The 16,621-nt window shown below is 45.0% G+C and overlaps 1 protein-coding gene across 1 annotated transcript in view; it reads right to left on the bottom strand.

The window, feature by feature from the left end:
- AP1G1 (adaptor related protein complex 1 subunit gamma 1) overlaps nt 1-14,414 on the bottom strand; it is a 101,736-nt gene extending 87,322 nt beyond the window's left edge. The window contains exon 1 of the mRNA XM_049786488.1: nt 14,289-14,414. The gene's annotated coding sequence lies outside the window, so the exon portion shown is untranslated. The remainder of the gene's footprint in view (nt 1-14,288) is intronic.
- Nucleotides 14,415-16,621: the final 2,207 nt, after the last annotated feature.

Genomic DNA, 16,621 nt, shown 5'->3' with positions numbered 1-16,621 from the left:
AGACAAATAATTTATTATTGGGGCCTGGGCCCTTGATGCCTCTGAATACCTTGAGTGCAGTCCCAACACCACTGCCTAGAGCCTAGCAGCTCAGCCATCTGGGTTCCCAGGTGCCACAACCTGGGATTTCTGACTACGCCATAATTAAAGGCATAAAGCCAAGCAAGTGCGAGCTCTGGTAAAGACACGCGTAAGTAGCAACCAAGCCCTGGTGAACTCCAATCAGGATGTGCACAAGCATCTGAACTACAAGCATATAACCCCAAGCAAGCAGGCATACAAGTGGCATGTCCAAGTGTGCCAGCACCACAGATAAACATGTGAGCACTAAAACCAGATGTGCAACTCCTGGTGCACACCACAACCAGGCATGAGTGTATCCCCAGTCATCACAACATCAACAAAGAAGTGACAAGCCATGAAGGAGTGATCTGGAAGGAGAAAGGGACAAAGGTGATTCAATATAAACATAACAAATTTTCTCTAGCATATCCTTTATGAATCCAAGTTTTGATAATTCTTGATGCAAAAAAGAAAAGGCAGAATGGTAGTAGTCCTTGGAAAAGTAAAGATTCATTTTTTCATTCATTTTTGTCATTGGATAGGGAGAGGGAAGTTCCACTGCAAAAATGTCAAAAACTGGAGCCCAAAAGGTAGGTGGAGCAAGCCATAAGGCGTCTGCGTGCGCTAGCCTAGGACGGACGGTGGTTCGATCCCCCGGCATGCCATATGGTCCCCCAAGCCAGAAGCTATTTCTGAGCACATAGCCACGAGTAACCCCCTGAGTGTCACCGGGTGTGGCTCTCCCAAAAAAAAGTGGAAAAAAAAAAGTGTCAAAAACTATAAAGAAGGGCTGGGGAAAAGCTCAGGTGGAGCACGTACCTTGCATGTATCAGGACCTCAGTCTAATCCCAGCAGTATAGCCATCAGGCTTTAAGTACTGAACCATTAGGCCTTCATCCAGGCCAGGGGTGGACCCAGAACACCACTGCTCTAGAGATCTACCTAACACCAGCAGCAACCCCAGCAAAGAAAAAATTATTTATAAAATGTCTAGGAAAGAGAGCCAGAGAGACAGCACAGCGGTAGGGCATTAGCCTTGCAGGTGGCCGACCCAAGACCAACAGTGGTTTGAAACTCGGCATCCCATAGGTCCCCCGTGCCTACCAGGAGTGATTTCTGAGCAGAGAGCCAGGAGTAACCCCTGAGCGCCATTAGGTGTGACCCAAAAAACAAAGAAAAAAGTTTAGGAATGGACCAGAGACATAGCATAGAGACTAAGGCACTTGCCTTGCACACAGATGATCCTGGCTCAACCCCCAGTCTCACATATGGTACCCCAAGGACCATCCTGAGCACAGTGCCAAGAGGAAGCCCTGAGCAACAAAGACATGTTATGGCCCAAAGACAAACATATCATCAAGAATAAAAGCAAATGGGGCCAGAGCGATAGCACAGCGTTTGCCTTGCATGCGGCCAACACAGGACTGACCCAGGTTCGATTCCTGGCATCCCATGTGGTTCCCCAAGCCTGCCAGGAGCAATTTCTGAGTGCAGAGCCAGGAATAACCCTGAGCGCCACTGGGTGTGACCCAAAAGCCAAAAAAAAAAAGAGAGGAGAGGGGAGGGGAGGGGAGGGGAGGGGAGGGGAGGGGAGGGGAGGGGAGGGGAGGGGAGGGGAGGGGAGAGGAGAGAAAAAAGACAAGACAAGACAAGACAAGACAAGAAAAGAAAAGAAAAGAAAAGAAAAGAAAAGAAAAGAAAAGAAAAGAAAAGAAAAGAAAAGAAAAGAAAAGAAAAGAAACAGAGACAGAGAGTCAGGGGCTAGAGCAATAGTATAGTGATGGAGCGTTTGCCTTGCACACTGCCAACCCAGTTTCAATCCCCGGCATACTTATTGTATCACTTTGTAGTTACAAACTATGGAAACAACTTAAATGTGCAAAGGAAATTAGCTAAATAATGCAAGGTACATCCACATTACTAGACACAATAGGAATATTTAGAATAACAAGACCAGGATCTCCGGCATCCCATATGGTCCCCCAAGTCAGGAGCGATTTCTGAGCGCATAGCCAGGAGTCCCCTGAGCATCACCAGGTGTGAGCCCCCCAAAAAATAGATAAAATTACAATTACCATAGGTATCTTCTTTTTGTAAAAACAAAGAATTCTCATATATGCACATTACACTAGTATATATTGTTTGGCCAAATGCAGAAATAATTAAATATACCCAAATACCTAGTAAAACTATTGTAATAATGAAGAAGCTGAGGAAAACAAACTGCTTTTTTAAAATGTCTTACTTATTATAAAGGACAGCTATTATTTTGTAAATTAAAAATACTAAAAAGTGTACACAACACGGTAGGGGTCAAAAGCAACAGCAAATAGTGCAATTAATAAATTTCCAGTTGGAGGATAAAGATTGAAGAATTCAAGATATATTGATTTCCTCAGCACAATAAATTACATAATAAGTATTCAAAAAAAGGAAGATAGCAAGAAGAGTATATTCCTTTGCTGTCACTTGAAGTTTCTGCCTAAGAGCTGGAAGAGAGTTCAAAAGGCTTAAGTGCACACTTTGAATGAACATTTTAGTTCCCAGAGCACCCCTGAGCACCTCTGGTCACAAGCCCTAAAACACCAAGCAGCACAAGGCATAGCCCAAGAATAGGGGATTAGGAGAGCAAATGAATACATTCCAAGAAAAAAAAGGTCAATTTCAGAAGCAAGAATCATAACTGGAAGGGCTGAGTACATGCTCAGTGTGCAGAGATCTAGGTAGGAAGGACAAGTTTAATCCCCAGCATGGTCCCTAAACACAAGGTACTCTGACCACCACCAATGACTGGGACATGAGTAGCCCCCAAGTACTCCCAAATATGATCCCAAGGGGCCGGAGAGGTGGCGCTAGAGGTAAAGTGTCTGCCTTGCAAGCGCTAGCCAACGAAGGACCACGGTTCGATCCCCCGGCGTCCCACATGGTCTCCCCAAGCCAGGGGCAATTTCTGAGCCCTTAGCCAGGAGTAACCCCTGAGCATCAAACGGGTGTGGCCCAAAAAAACAAAACAAAACAAAACAAAAACAAAAACAAAAATATGATCCCAAAATAGAATTCCAAGCCAAGATTTAAACATCTAAATATTATTTTTTGGAATTGAGAGTGTAGTTCAGTGGTACAACACTTGCTTTCCAATTATGAGGCCCTGGCACCACAGAAGAAAAACTAAGTATTTCAAACACGTGAACACAAGATTTTAACTATTTTCCTTTAAAAGGAAAGAGACCACATAAAACTGTACTGGGGCAGGGGGTGGAGGATGGCAATGCTCAGTTCACAACGTTGAGGTTTAAATTCTCAGGGGCCACCAGGGCCCCTCCAGTGGTGCGAGGGGGGGTGAAATTCTGAGAATAAGACTCAGGACCTCACACATGTTAGGTATGTGCTCTAACGGTATGTGCTTTAACACATGAGCTATCTTCACTGATGCTGCATTTGCTTTCTAAACCCAAATTTGAAACTTCAATGGAATCAGCCTACCAATCAAATGATCTTCAGTAGATTCCCAGAGTCCCAGATTCTAGTTGACTCTAGCACTGATCAATCACCAGGCCTGAATAACTAAATACTTTTTTCTTATTTTCTTTTTTTTTTCTTTTTTTTTTTTTTTTTTTTTTGGTTTTTGGGCCACACCGTGTTACGCTCAGGGGTTACTCCTGGCTATGCGCTCAGAAGTTGCTCCTGGCTTCTTGGGGGACCATATGGGACGCCGGGGGATCGAACCGCGGTCCGTCCTAGGCTAGCGCAGGCAAGGCAGGCACCTTACCTCCAGCGCCACCGCCCGGCCCCTTTTTTCTTATTTTCATTCCTATCATCTTTATTCTGCAAACCTGCTCTTTTATGTAAGGCACTATACTATATATACAGAAGAAATGTCCTCCAAAAACTCCAGGAAAAAAAGTCAATTAAACATGTACTAAAAAGTGCCACACCTCTTTTTTGCCTGCAGGGAAGAGAAAGAGGAATAAATTCACTAGGTGGAAGGGAAGAAGAAAAGCATTCCAGGTATAGTCAGAACAGGTACTTTGAAAACTTGAAAATAAAAGAACACAGTGTATTCAGAGAACAGCAAAAAATTAAGCATATATAAGTAAAAATAGTACAACCAAAGGCTATTAAAATATAATTGTAAGCTAATTCTTTATTCTTAAATAAACAATATTACTTATTAATTTCTAATAATATAAAGTTTCTTTTTATTTTTTTGTTCATGGATCATACTTGGCAGGGCTCAGGGTTATTCTCAGTTATGTGCCAGAGATTAAACCTGGGTCTACCACATGCAAAGCATACATATAAGCCATTGAGCTATTTTTCTAGCTCTTTATTTAAAAACAGAAAAGGTTTTATAAGAGAACTGTGTACACTTGAGAACCAAAGTGCAAGTATAACCTAAAAGCATGATTTGTAAATAAGGCAGTTTACTAAAATCACAGATAAATATTAAAGAGTCCAGGTACAGACTGGACTAAACAAGAGCGACCCAAACTTATTCCAGGGGCTTATGGGAGCAAGGGGAAATCGGCTTAAATGGCTGGAGCAAATGTTTTTGCAAGCGAAAAGCTCAGGATTGATCCCTAGTACTTGACCCTTTACATCTGAGAATTTTGTTTGCTTGTTAGTTTTTGTTTGGGGTCCAACACCCTGCTGCGCTCAGAGGTTACTCCTGACTCTGAACTCAGAAATCACTCCTGACTGGCTCAGGGGACCATATGAGAAGCAGAGATAGACCCCAAATCGGCCCCATGCAAGCAAAAGCCCTACCAGCTGTGCTATCATTCAGCACCAATCTGAGAATATTTTTACACACAGACAGGAACATAGGTATATAAAACAGACATAAATTTTAAAAATTACTGAAAATAAACCATAAAAGTTTTTATTTTAAAGCAAATTGGAGGTGACATGCCTCCAGGCCAAGGAGATCATTGAATGGCTAAAGTGCAGGTTTTGTGTACTGAGTTTGCTCCCAGCACGAAATAGTCCCCACCAAGAGCAGCCTCTTATCCTCAATCAGCACTGATAGGTATGACTCAAAAACAGAAAAGTTATTTGCACCCCTCCCAAGGGGGCTGACACCAGTAATTTAAGAAGTTAAGTTCTGGGGCCGGCGAGGTGGCGCTAGAGGTAAGGTGTCTGCCTTGCAAGTGCTAGTCAAGGAAGAACCGCAGTTTGATCCCCCAGCGTTCCATATGGTCCCCCCAAGCCAGGGGTGATTTCTGAGCGCTTAGCCAGGAGTAACCCGAGTGTCAAATGAGTGTGGCCCGGGAAAAAAAAAAGAAGCTAAGTTCTAGATCAGTCTTGATCAAAGTGGACAATATGGGGGCCGGAGAGATAGCATGGAGGTAATGCGTTTGCCTTTCATGCAGGTCATTGGTTGGAATCTCGGCATCCCATATGGTCCCCTGAGCCTGCCAGGAGCAATTTCTGAGCATGGAGCCAGGAGTAACCCCTGAGCGCGGCTGGGTGTGACCCAAAAATCAAAAACAAACAAACAAACAAAAAAAACGTGGACAATACTCGGGCTGGAGTGACAGACAGGGCTGCCTTGCACGCAGCTGAAGCAAGTTCATCCTGTATAGTATCTCAAGCCTACCAAAAGTAAGTTCTGAGTGCAGAGCGAGGGAGGGAGGGAGGGAGGGAGGGTTAGTTTGATGTCCAGGGTAATCTGGGGCCACTTTCTAGCTGTTCACTTAAAAAAGGAATAGATATCCAGAGGGGGATGTAGAACATTTTATTTTTCTACAAAGAGGGCGGTAACCAAAAACTTGGGAATCCTCTGGTCTACAGAGTAACTTCATAATATAGTTTCTAAAAAATAAATAATACAGTTTCTAAAGGAAATCCAGAACCCAGGCCTTCCCTGATGGAGACATACACGTTTTATTTTTAATCACATACATTGGGAGCAAGGTAAATGTTCAAAAGGTTGAAGCCCGGGGCCGGAGAGATAGCATGGAGGTAAGGCGTTTGCCTTTCATGCAGGAGGTCATCGGTTCGAATCCCGGCGCCCCATATGGTCCCCCGTGCCTGCCAGGAGCAATTTCTGAGCCTGGATCCAGGAATAACCCCTGAGCACTACCGGGTGTGACCCAAAAACTACAAAAAAAAAAAAAAAAAAAAAAAAAAAAAAGGTTGAAGCCCATGCTCTCTGCATGCAGAAGCCCTAGTTTCAGTCCCCTGCATGTCACTGTCTCCTGATTATCTCCAAGAGACTGCTGAGCATCAAGCCTAGAGTAACTTCCAAGCAATTCTGGTTCTTTCTCCTTAAAACAGCTTTCCTTTCAAAAGTCTATCAAAAACCTTATATTGTCAAAAACTCAAGTAACTCTTTTTTTTTGGTTTTTTTTTTTGGGGGGGTCACATCCGGCAGCACTTAGGGGACCACATGGGATTCAGGGATTCGAACCATGGTCCTTCTGCATGAAAGGCAGACACCTTACCTCCGTGCTATCTCTCTGGCCCCAAGCTCAAGTAACTCTTAACGACTAGTAGTGTGCCTTATTATTTCTAGTCTCCCATTTATCTCACATTAATATTTTCACTATATTTTAAAAGCATGACATTTTTTCTTTCTATTTTCTTTTTTCTGCTTGTTTGTTTTTTTGGGGGGGGTTGGGCCACACACGTTTTATGCTCAGGGGTTACTCCTAGCTAAGCGCTCAGAAATCGCCCCTGGCTTGGGGGGATCATATGAGATGCCAGGGGATAGAACCGTGGTCCTTCCTTGGCTAGTCCTTCCTTGACTAGCACTTGCGAGGCAGACACCTTACCTCTAGCGCCACCTCACCGGCCCTCTTTCTATTTTCTATTTTGCTTGTTTGTTTTTGTTTTGGGGCTACACCCAGTGAAGCTCAGGATTACGCCTGGCTATGCATTCAGAAATCGCTCCTGGCTTGGGGGACCTTATAGGATGCCAGGGATCGAACAAGGTCCGTCCTGGATCAGACACTTGCAAGGCAAATGCCTTACTGCTATGCTATAGCTCTGCCCCTCTATTTTCTATTTTTTAAACAACTTTGCTTTTTATCATTTTGAAACAAATGTATTATGATCAGTTATGTCAACTACGTGATACATTTTCTTTAAATAAATTTTTAAAAATCAAAAAATAAATAAAAGCATCACTTTTCAGTAAGTGGGAAGGGAACCAATTCCCAGGACAGAACAATTGTACAGCAGACAAGGCACTTGCCTTGCTCTGCACTCAGAAATAGCTCCTGGCAGGCTCAGGGGACCATATGGGATGCTGGGAATTGAACCCAGGTCCATCCCAGGTCGACCATGTGCAAGGCAAATGCCCTACGGCTGTGCTATCATGTGGCTCAGGCCCTTCCATCAAGGTTTGATCCCCTGATACTGTTTCCTCCAACCCCCAGCCTGCCAGGAGTGATCCCAAAGCAAAGTCAAGACTAAACCCTGGGGCTGGAGAGATAGCATGAGGTAGGTAGGGCATTTGCCTTGCATGCAGAAGGACAGTGGTTCAAATCCCAAATCCTGGCATCCATAAATATGGGCCCCTGAGCCTGCCAGGAGCGATTTCTGAATGTAGAGCCAGGAGTACTGAGCACTGCCAGGTGTGACCCAAAAACAAAACAAAAACAAAAGAGAGAGAGAGAGAAAGACAGAGTAAGCCCTCAGGGACCGGAGAAATAGCACATCATTGCCTTGCACTCAGCCACCCAGAATGAACCCAGGTTCTATTCCTGGCATCCCATATAATCCCCCGAACCTGCTAGGAGTTATTTCTGAGCACAGTGCCAGGAGTAACCCCTGAGAGCTGCCACCGTGTATTGCCCAAAAATCAAATAATAATAATAATAATAATAATAATAATAATAATAATAATAATAATAGTAAACCCTGAGAGCCAGAGTAAGGGAAAGCATTTGCCTTGCACACTGCCAACCAGGGACAGACCGGATTTGATTTCCAGCATCCTGTATGGTCCTCTGAGACTGCCAGGAGTGACTTCTGAGCACAGAACCAGAAGTAACCCCTAAGCATCACTCACTGTGTGTGGTCCAAAAACAAAACAAAACAAAAAAAGAGTAAATCCTGAGCACCACCAGGCATGACACCAAAACAAAATATTAATGTCCCTTCATTTTCTTCTCTTTTTTTTGGTATTTTTTGGGGGTTCACACCCGGCAGTTCTCAGGGGTTACTCCTGGCTCTGTGCTCAGACATCGCCCCTGGCAGCCATGGGGGACCATATGGGATGCCGGGATTCGAACCACCATCCTTCTGCATGCAAGGCAAATGCCCTACCTCCATGCTATCTCTCCGGCCCCTCCCTTTCTTTTCTTAAGCTTAAAATTGAACCATTTCCAATATTAAATGTATAATAGTTTCACTAAATTAGTGGCATATTTTACTGAGCTAAATAAAATTTTGATATTTACAATTTTTTTGATATTTACAAAATTTGACTATTATAATCAAGTAGTGCACACTGTCGATTCTATAAATCTTAAAATTTTTCGGCTCTGGGTCACACCCAGAAGTGCTCAGGGCATAATTCCTGGTTCTGCACTCATACTCCTGGCTTGGGGGACCATATGAAGTGGCAGCAATCAAATCCAGGTCATCCACCTAGAGGCAAGCACCCAGCCTCCTGAATCTTAATTTTAACCTAGAAGTTCATAATGGAAGAACTGCAAATATTTTTACAATCTAAAAATCTAAATTCAAATATTTCTCTTATTTGCTCTTTCTACAAAGAATCCAGACCATTACCTCAAAACCAGACAGGCTGAACAAGCTAGGACTCTCATACAAGTAAGCTATAGTGCACAAAACTGAAAATCAGATTACACTATGAGTTACACTGTAACAACAGAAAAGGGGTAAAAATTAAGTACTAGTCAATTAATATGCCTTTAGTTATTCATAAAGTACAAAGGTCACATATATTTTCCCCCACTTTCTAAAAACTAATGTGATTTCCTTACAGACTATTTTTGTTGACCTTTAGAACATTCATTTACTCTTTCCAATGTTCTTACATTGTTGGGTTTTTCTTTTTTGGTTTTTCTTTTGGTTTGGTTTTGTTTTGGGGCCACAACCAGGCGTTCAGGGATTACTCCTACCTCTACACTCAGAAATCACTCCTGGCAGGTTCTAACCTGGGTCCATCCCGGGCCGGCTGCCTGCAAGGAAAACGCCTACCACTGTACCATCACTCGGCCCCATGGTTTGTTTGTTTTGTTTGTTTCTTAAAAGGTTAGCAAGCAGGGACCGGAGAAATAGCACAGCGGTGTTTGCCTTGCAGGCAACCGACCTAGGACCTAAGGTGGTTGGTTCGAATCTCGGTGTCCCATATGGTCCCCTGTGCCTGCCAGGAGCTATTTCTGAACAGACAGCCAGGAGTAACCCCTGAGCACCGCCGGGTGTGGTCCAAAAAAACAAAAAAATAAAAGATTAAAAAAAAAAAAAAAAGGTTAGCAAGCAGGGCCGGAGCAATATCACAGCGTTTAGGGCTTTTTGCCTTGAACACAACTGATGCAAGTTCGATCCTTGGCATTCTATATGGTCTCCCTAGCCTGCCAGGAATAATTTCTGAGTGCATGGCCAGGAGTAAACCCTGAGCACTGGCAGCTTCAAATAAAATGCCTAATAAAATTATCTTTCCCATTTGGGGGTGGAGGAGCCAAACGTGGTGATGCTAAGGGGTTACTCCTAGGTATGCGCTCAGCAGTCGCTCCTGATAGGCTGAGGGGACCATGTGAGACACCAGGAGATTGAACCAAGGTCGTCCTAGGTTAGTGCATGTAAGGCAGATGCCCTACCACTTGCGCCACCGCTCTAGCTCCGTCATTCCCATTTTTAATCATATTATCCTAAACCTTGCCTTTTTATAGCAAAGAATTAGTTAATACTGACCCAACAAGTTTGGCCAGGGCAGTTTCTGTTTTATTTTGCACTTTTGGACTCCTCAAACTTTGATTTTTTTTTTCTAATAACAAGAGCCCATGCTAAATTAAATCATTTGTGTAACTCCACTAACTCCTGCAGGGCAGGAGGGGACTTTATTACTTTATTATTACTTTTCCCCTTCTCTTTCCTTTGTTGTTGCCATGTCCCAGGTCAAAGGTCTGATATGGCAAGGGAGATCTTCACAGCAGTACCAGCATAGCATCACTAATGTGGGCGGTGCCAGGTGGCAAACTCAAGTTCCATACATGCAAGGCAAGCTCTCTACATCAAGCAAGATCAAGCCCAAGAAGAAACTTATACATTACTTCTAAGATAAAAATTATTGCATTGGAGCTGGAGAGGTGGCGCAAGTGGTAGGGCGTTTGCCTCATACACGCTATCCCAGAACAGACCACAGTTTGATGTTCTGGTGTCCCATATGGTCCCCCAATCCAGGAGCGATTTTTGAGAGCAAAGCCAGGAGTAATACCTGAGCATCACTGGGTGTGGCCCAAAAAGCGGGGGAAAAAATAAAAAAGATAAAAGAAATAACTGCAGCTATTAAAAATTGATTTTCGGGCCCGGAGAAATAGCACAGCGGCGTTTGCCTTGCAAGCAGCCCATCCAGGACCAAAGGTGGTTGGTTCGAATCTCGGTGTCCCATATGGTCCCCCGTGCCTGCCAGGTGCTATTTCTGAGCAGACAGCCAGGGGTAACCCCTGAGCACCGCCGGGTGTGACCAAAAAAAAAAATTTTTTTTTTGATTTTCCACATAGAAAACATAGAAAAAGAAAAGGCTACAAGGACTAAATGCTTCTTGCTCTGCATGCAGGAGGCCCAAGTTAGATCCCCAGTCCTTGACCATAGAGAAGCACCTGGGGCAACAGGCAAGTGTAAAAGTCCTCAGATTTAGACAAAGATAAAATTTTCAAAGTATACAGCCAGAAAATATTATGGCTCAGGTTAATCCAAAAGTTCTTTTAATTGCATACTTGCTTGTTAGTAAAAGTAAAAATAGGAGAGGGGAGAAGAAATAAAAAAGAACTGGAAACAATTATAAAGCAAAGAAAGACTGAATAACAATCACACTGAAAACAGCTCAACTGCTGTAATTTGAAGTTCTGCCTTCTTTAAAGCCTTTCTCCAAAGCTTTAAACTTTTCATATAATTAAGTTCTGTTATATACATTTTTAAATCCGTGTTAAATGCAAATAAAAGGATTAAACATTCTAAAATCTATTTTGGAACAGATTCCCAATTCAGGTTTTTTTTTAATTAAAAGTAATCTTTCTGAAAATACTAGGTTTTTGTTACATTTATATAAGGTTTTTACCAATCATAAAGAAGCCATATTTTGTTTTGGCATGTCACTGATTTAAAAATTGCTTTTAAAATAATGAAATGTCACCAAGGCTTTGCTTTTAATTTTGTGCTTAATCAATTATAAAACTGACCCTCCAACTTAGAACTAATGTCACTGACACAATCATATTAAAGAAACAATTGCTCCTCAAGAAACTGTGGTTTCTTTAAAAACAAAAAGTTAATTTCAAGTATAATACAAATGACCTTAAACAAGTAGATATTTAAGTGTGTGCTGATAAATGAATGGTGTGCTACACAGTACTGTTTATAATTTGTAAGGCTATAGGACACTTTCTCTAATTCAATGCAAACTACCTGAGAATGAATGAGATGCACCATGTAATGAACTGAATTAAAGTATGCCCATAAAATAGGTCTTCAAAAATGTAGCTTTAAAAGCATAACTCTGAAATGGAAATGGAACGTTTCAGCAAGTACTTAGTAAAAGAATGTGAATTCCATGGAGGTACAGTTTTGACAGTTCCCCTAAACCAAGAGACACTCCACAGCTTCAGAGCAAATACACAAATAGTAACTAACATATTTCTGAACGTTCTCCTTTAAAGAAATAAAGTACACTGACTACTTAAAATAAAAAACATTCTGACTTCTGAGACATGTGACCAGTAGTAACAGAATGTATTTTATCTAGAAAACAAGTTAGAATAATGCACTTACACCTGGATTCAAAGTACTAAAAGAACTATCAAGTTATTAATTTACATTTCAGCAGTCAGTAGGAAGTAAAATCACATAGGTTACTTCTCTTTGCCAATAACGAGGGGGGCTGTGGGAGGGGGGAAAAACCGAAATGAAACAGAGATGATTCAAACACACTCGCCCAACTCGAAATGTAGGAAATTAGTAAAACGCTGTTTATGCTTATGCAAACTATACTGTAAACTTACTTTATGGAATGGGATGAAAGTGGTGACTTACGAGGACCCGGAGATTTTACTTTTAAACACCACCCCAAAAAAAGTTGCTGTATCAATCAGTACAGGGAACAGCAAGAGCGAACTAGTTTAAAAGAAAATCTTGGGGGCCGGAGAGATAGCAAGGAGGTAAGGCGTTTGTTTGCCTTTCATGCAGGAGGTCATCGGTTCGAATCCCGGCGCCCCATATGGTCCCCCGTGCCTGCCAGGAGCAATTTCTGAGCCTGGAGCCAGGAATAACCCCTGAGCACTGCCGGGTGTGACCAAAAACCACACACATACACACACACACACAAAAAAAAGAAAATCCATTAATTCCCCAGAAAATCCCAACAAGCGAGGATGATTCAAGCTTTTTTTGTTTTTTGAAGACTGCAAACAAAGATCATCGTTGCACAAAACATCTGAAAGTTAACAAGAGCAAGCAAATATCCTCTCAGAACCCTCTCTCTGCTTAACCAGCAAACAGGATCCCAATCCCACCATACACAGAAGTTCTTTTACACTTGCGTCCAACTAACCATGTTAAAGGGGGAGCTTTCCACTTCCACACTTGAGCAGACGAAACACCAAGAAAACGACCCCAAAATAAATAAATAAATAAATAAATAAATAAATAAATAAATAAAAAGTCGCTGAGTGTTCCGCAGCAGCCAGGAACCCAGCAGCGTCCTAGGAATCCACCCGAAAGGCAATTAATGATCTGACAGCGTCCACGCTAGCGACCCAGGCACCCCCAAGGCCAGGTAACCGGTTTGAGAAAGCATCTACTGCAGAAGAAAGTAAAGTAAGTACTACAGGGCTCGACCTATCTCAGCTACTAAACATCCCCAAGGGGAAGTGCTTCTCAATTCTTTTCTGTCAAGCCCTCCTAGGAAGAAGAAAACATTTTTCGCGCCCCCCCCCCGTGTGACTGTAAATAGTATCTTTGTTAAAAAAAAAAAAAAAACTTTAACCTGCAAAACAAAAATACATAAAACAATTTGAGCTGATTTTTTAATCAGAGGCGACGTCTGGATGAATGGCTGCAATGAGCCCGTTTTGCAAGGCAGAGCTTTGCAAGCGGGTTGGAAGCAGGACACAGCAACTCTCCAACAGCTCCAGAAGACACACACAGAGACATAAACACGGGGCTGAGCTCGTCATGACAGCGTTTGCCGAGGTCAAACGCGGCCCCCCTGGACGGGGCCTGGCGCCCCACTACTTGAGAATATCACTGCCAGGGTGGAATGGCCAAACCCTCCGGCCCAAGGAGGGAGTCGAGATCGCGAGCATCCTCGTCCCTCCGGGTACGACCGGGGAGTTGGAGACCAAGTAAAAAATAAAAAATAAAAAATAAATTTTTTTAAAACAAGGTTAAGCAGCGAGTGCTCGCAACGGGGGTTAAGTTTCCCCAAAGACACCAAATTCCGAAAGAAAACACGATCCTGGCAAGAATAGGAAATCGGGGACGGAGCGGGGGGGGGGGGGGAGAAAGAAAAAGTTATTCGGGGAGCTTAGGAGGCTCGGGGGGCCGGAGAAGACGGCGCTGCAGGGGTGCCTGAAGGAGGGGAGAGGGAGTCGGGCCGGGTCCGAGGGGAGACACGCTGCAGCGGGTGGCGGGGCGAGGCTCCCCGGGAGGAGAAGAGGCGGCGAGGAGGCGAGGGGGCGCCCCCCATGGAGCCTCCCAAGTCACCAGCACCTGCCAGGCCGAGGCTCGCGGGGCCACGGCGGGCCCGGCCGAGGAGGCCTCGCTGGGGAAGCGGACGCTGAAGTCAGCCAGCCAGCCGAGACACACAGACACGCAGGGTCCAGCCGGGGAAGTGGGGGGGGGGCTCACCAGAACCTCCGCACGGCTCCCCCACTGCCCCCATACACCCCTCCCGGGCCTGGGGGACTGCCTGCCCGCTGACAGTCCCAAAGCTTCCGGCAGGGCGGCCGAGCGCGCAGCAGAAGCCGCCGCCCAGCTCGCCCGTCCATCCGCCCGACTCCGCGCCGCCGAGTGACGAGTGACGAGACACTCACCGGCCCGACACCTCGCAGGGAGACCAGCAGCAGCTCCGGGGGCGGCGGCGGCAGCGGCGGCAGGAACCGAACATCCAAGATGGCGGCTCCCTCGGCCTCACCACCGCTACCGCAGGCGGAGGGATCCGCTCGGGGAGGGAAGGGACGGGAGCTTTTTTTTTTTTTTTTTAACTCCCTTCACACGCCAGCACGGGCACTTCCGGTCCGGCGGGCCGCTCTAGCTCTCTCTCTTCCTCTCGATGCCTCTTCTCGCCCGGGCCTCTTTTTTTTTTTTTTTCCGCTCACGGGGGTGGGGGCGGGCGGGAATACCCCGCCGAGGACTATTTGTCAAGGAGGAGGCGACTGCCGCTCGCTCCAAGCAGAAAGCAGGGCGACGACGACGCCGAGCCCGGCGGAGCCACAGAGAGGGGTCGGGGCTGTCACTGATGACGCGAGACGCAGCTGCCGAGTCACCGCGGCGAGGAGTGTGCGCGGAAATAAAAAGATCCGGCCGACCCCCGAAGCCCGCGGACTTTTGGTTCCGCTCGACGGGTTGGGCAGGGGGAGGAAGAGAAGAAGGGAGGGGTCGCCAGGGTTGAGGGGCGGAAACGGAGAATCCCGGAAGGGGCGGGGATTAAGAAAGGGGCGCGGTTGAGGAAGGGGCGTGGCTAACCGGGTAAGCGCTGTGACAGGAGGCGACGTGACCCGTTGAGGCCAGCTGAGCCTGAATTCATAATCCAGGCTAATCCTCCCATCTTTTTTGCCTCCTCACCTTTGACACTTCGGTTTTGTCTTTAGGGGACAGTCAGGAACACGTTCCTGTTGATCTTGGTTTGACGAGATGACGCAGAATGGAGTCCCAAGCTCAGGGGCACCTCTCTACCTCAGGCTGGCACTCCTAGGGCACCGCCTTTAAAAAACTCCCCGAATGTCAAGAGAGGACTGGGACTAAGAAAAATAGAAGACATTCTTGGCAATAAATTTCAGAGACAAAAGAGAGGAGGGCTGAAAGTTACAGATCACTTCATGAAGCTCACCACAAAGAGTGATGAGTGCTGTTAGAGAAATAGCTACACTGAGAACTATCCTAACAATGTGAATGAATGGAGGAAGAAGGAAGCCTGTCTAGAGTACAGGCGGGGGTGGGGTGGAGAGGAGGGAGATTTGGTACATTGGGGATGGGAATGTTGCACTGATGAAGGGGGGTGTTCTCTACATGAATGAAACCCAACCACAATCATGTTTGTAATCAAGGTGTTTAAATAAAATATTATTTAAAAAAAAGAGAGAGAGGGAGAGGACTGGAACCAGTCAGTTTTAAAACCCTACCTCAGACAGAGTGGCCTCTCTCTGCCCTGGGACTCCTTGAACTTAATGACCCAAGCCAAAGAAAGTCTAACCTGGTAGTTCCAGCCCTGATAAATAATTACTAAACCCGTGACAAGAAGATTTTCCATGTTGGAACTTTGAAAGGAAAAGAAGTCATTTCATGGAAAGGCTGCCTACCTAAACGAAAATAGATTGGCAGTATCAAAAAGGCGAATAAAGCAGAGCATCCGCCTGGCTGCCAAAGAAAAATGGAACTCATCACAAAAAATTTTTTTTTGGTTTTTTTTCCGGCCACACCTGTTTGATGCTCAGGGGTTAGTTAATCCTGGCTAAGCACTCAGAAATTGCCTCTGGCTTGGGGGGACCATATGGGACGCCAGGGGATCGAACAGCGGTCCTTCCTTGGCTAGCGCTTGCAAGGCAGACACCTTACCTCTAGTGCCACCTCGCCGGCCCCCTCATCACAAATTTTTAAGTTTTGATTTTTGTGGGGGGTTTTTTTGGGAAGGCCACACCTGGCAGTGTTGGGGGGGAGTGGTGCCCTTGGCTGGCAGTGCTCAGGCATGCAAAAAATGTGCTCTAGACCCTGGAAATATCTCCCTGGCCCCATAATTGGGAGTTTTAGACTAGAGCATCATAGACTGAACTTTTTTTTTCCCTCAGTAGTCACTTTCAGGCATGATTTCAAAATGGAGTTGACCAACACAACAGAGTTGTGCTGTTGAATTACTGGAACCTGCCAAGTAGCTAGGGGGGCATAGTATATTAATATTAATTTTTTTTTTTTTTTTTTTTTTTGGTTTTTGGGTCACACCCGGCGGTGCTCAGGGGTTATTCCTGGCTCCATGCTCAGAAATTGCTCCTGGCAGGCACGGGGGACCATATGGGACGCCGGGATTCGAACTGATGACCTTCTGCATGAAAGGCAAACGCCTTACCTCCATGCTATCTCTCCGGCCCTAATATTAATTATATATATATTTTTTTTTTGGTTTTTGGGCCACACCCGTTTGACGCTCAGGGGT

The sequence above is a fragment of the Suncus etruscus genome, chromosome 14, assembly GCF_024139225.1.
Source record: "Suncus etruscus isolate mSunEtr1 chromosome 14, mSunEtr1.pri.cur, whole genome shotgun sequence".
Classification (NCBI taxonomy): domain Eukaryota; kingdom Metazoa; phylum Chordata; class Mammalia; order Eulipotyphla; family Soricidae; genus Suncus; species Suncus etruscus.
The sequence above is the reverse complement of the archived record's forward strand: the minus strand, read 5'-3'. Positions and strand labels throughout refer to the sequence as shown.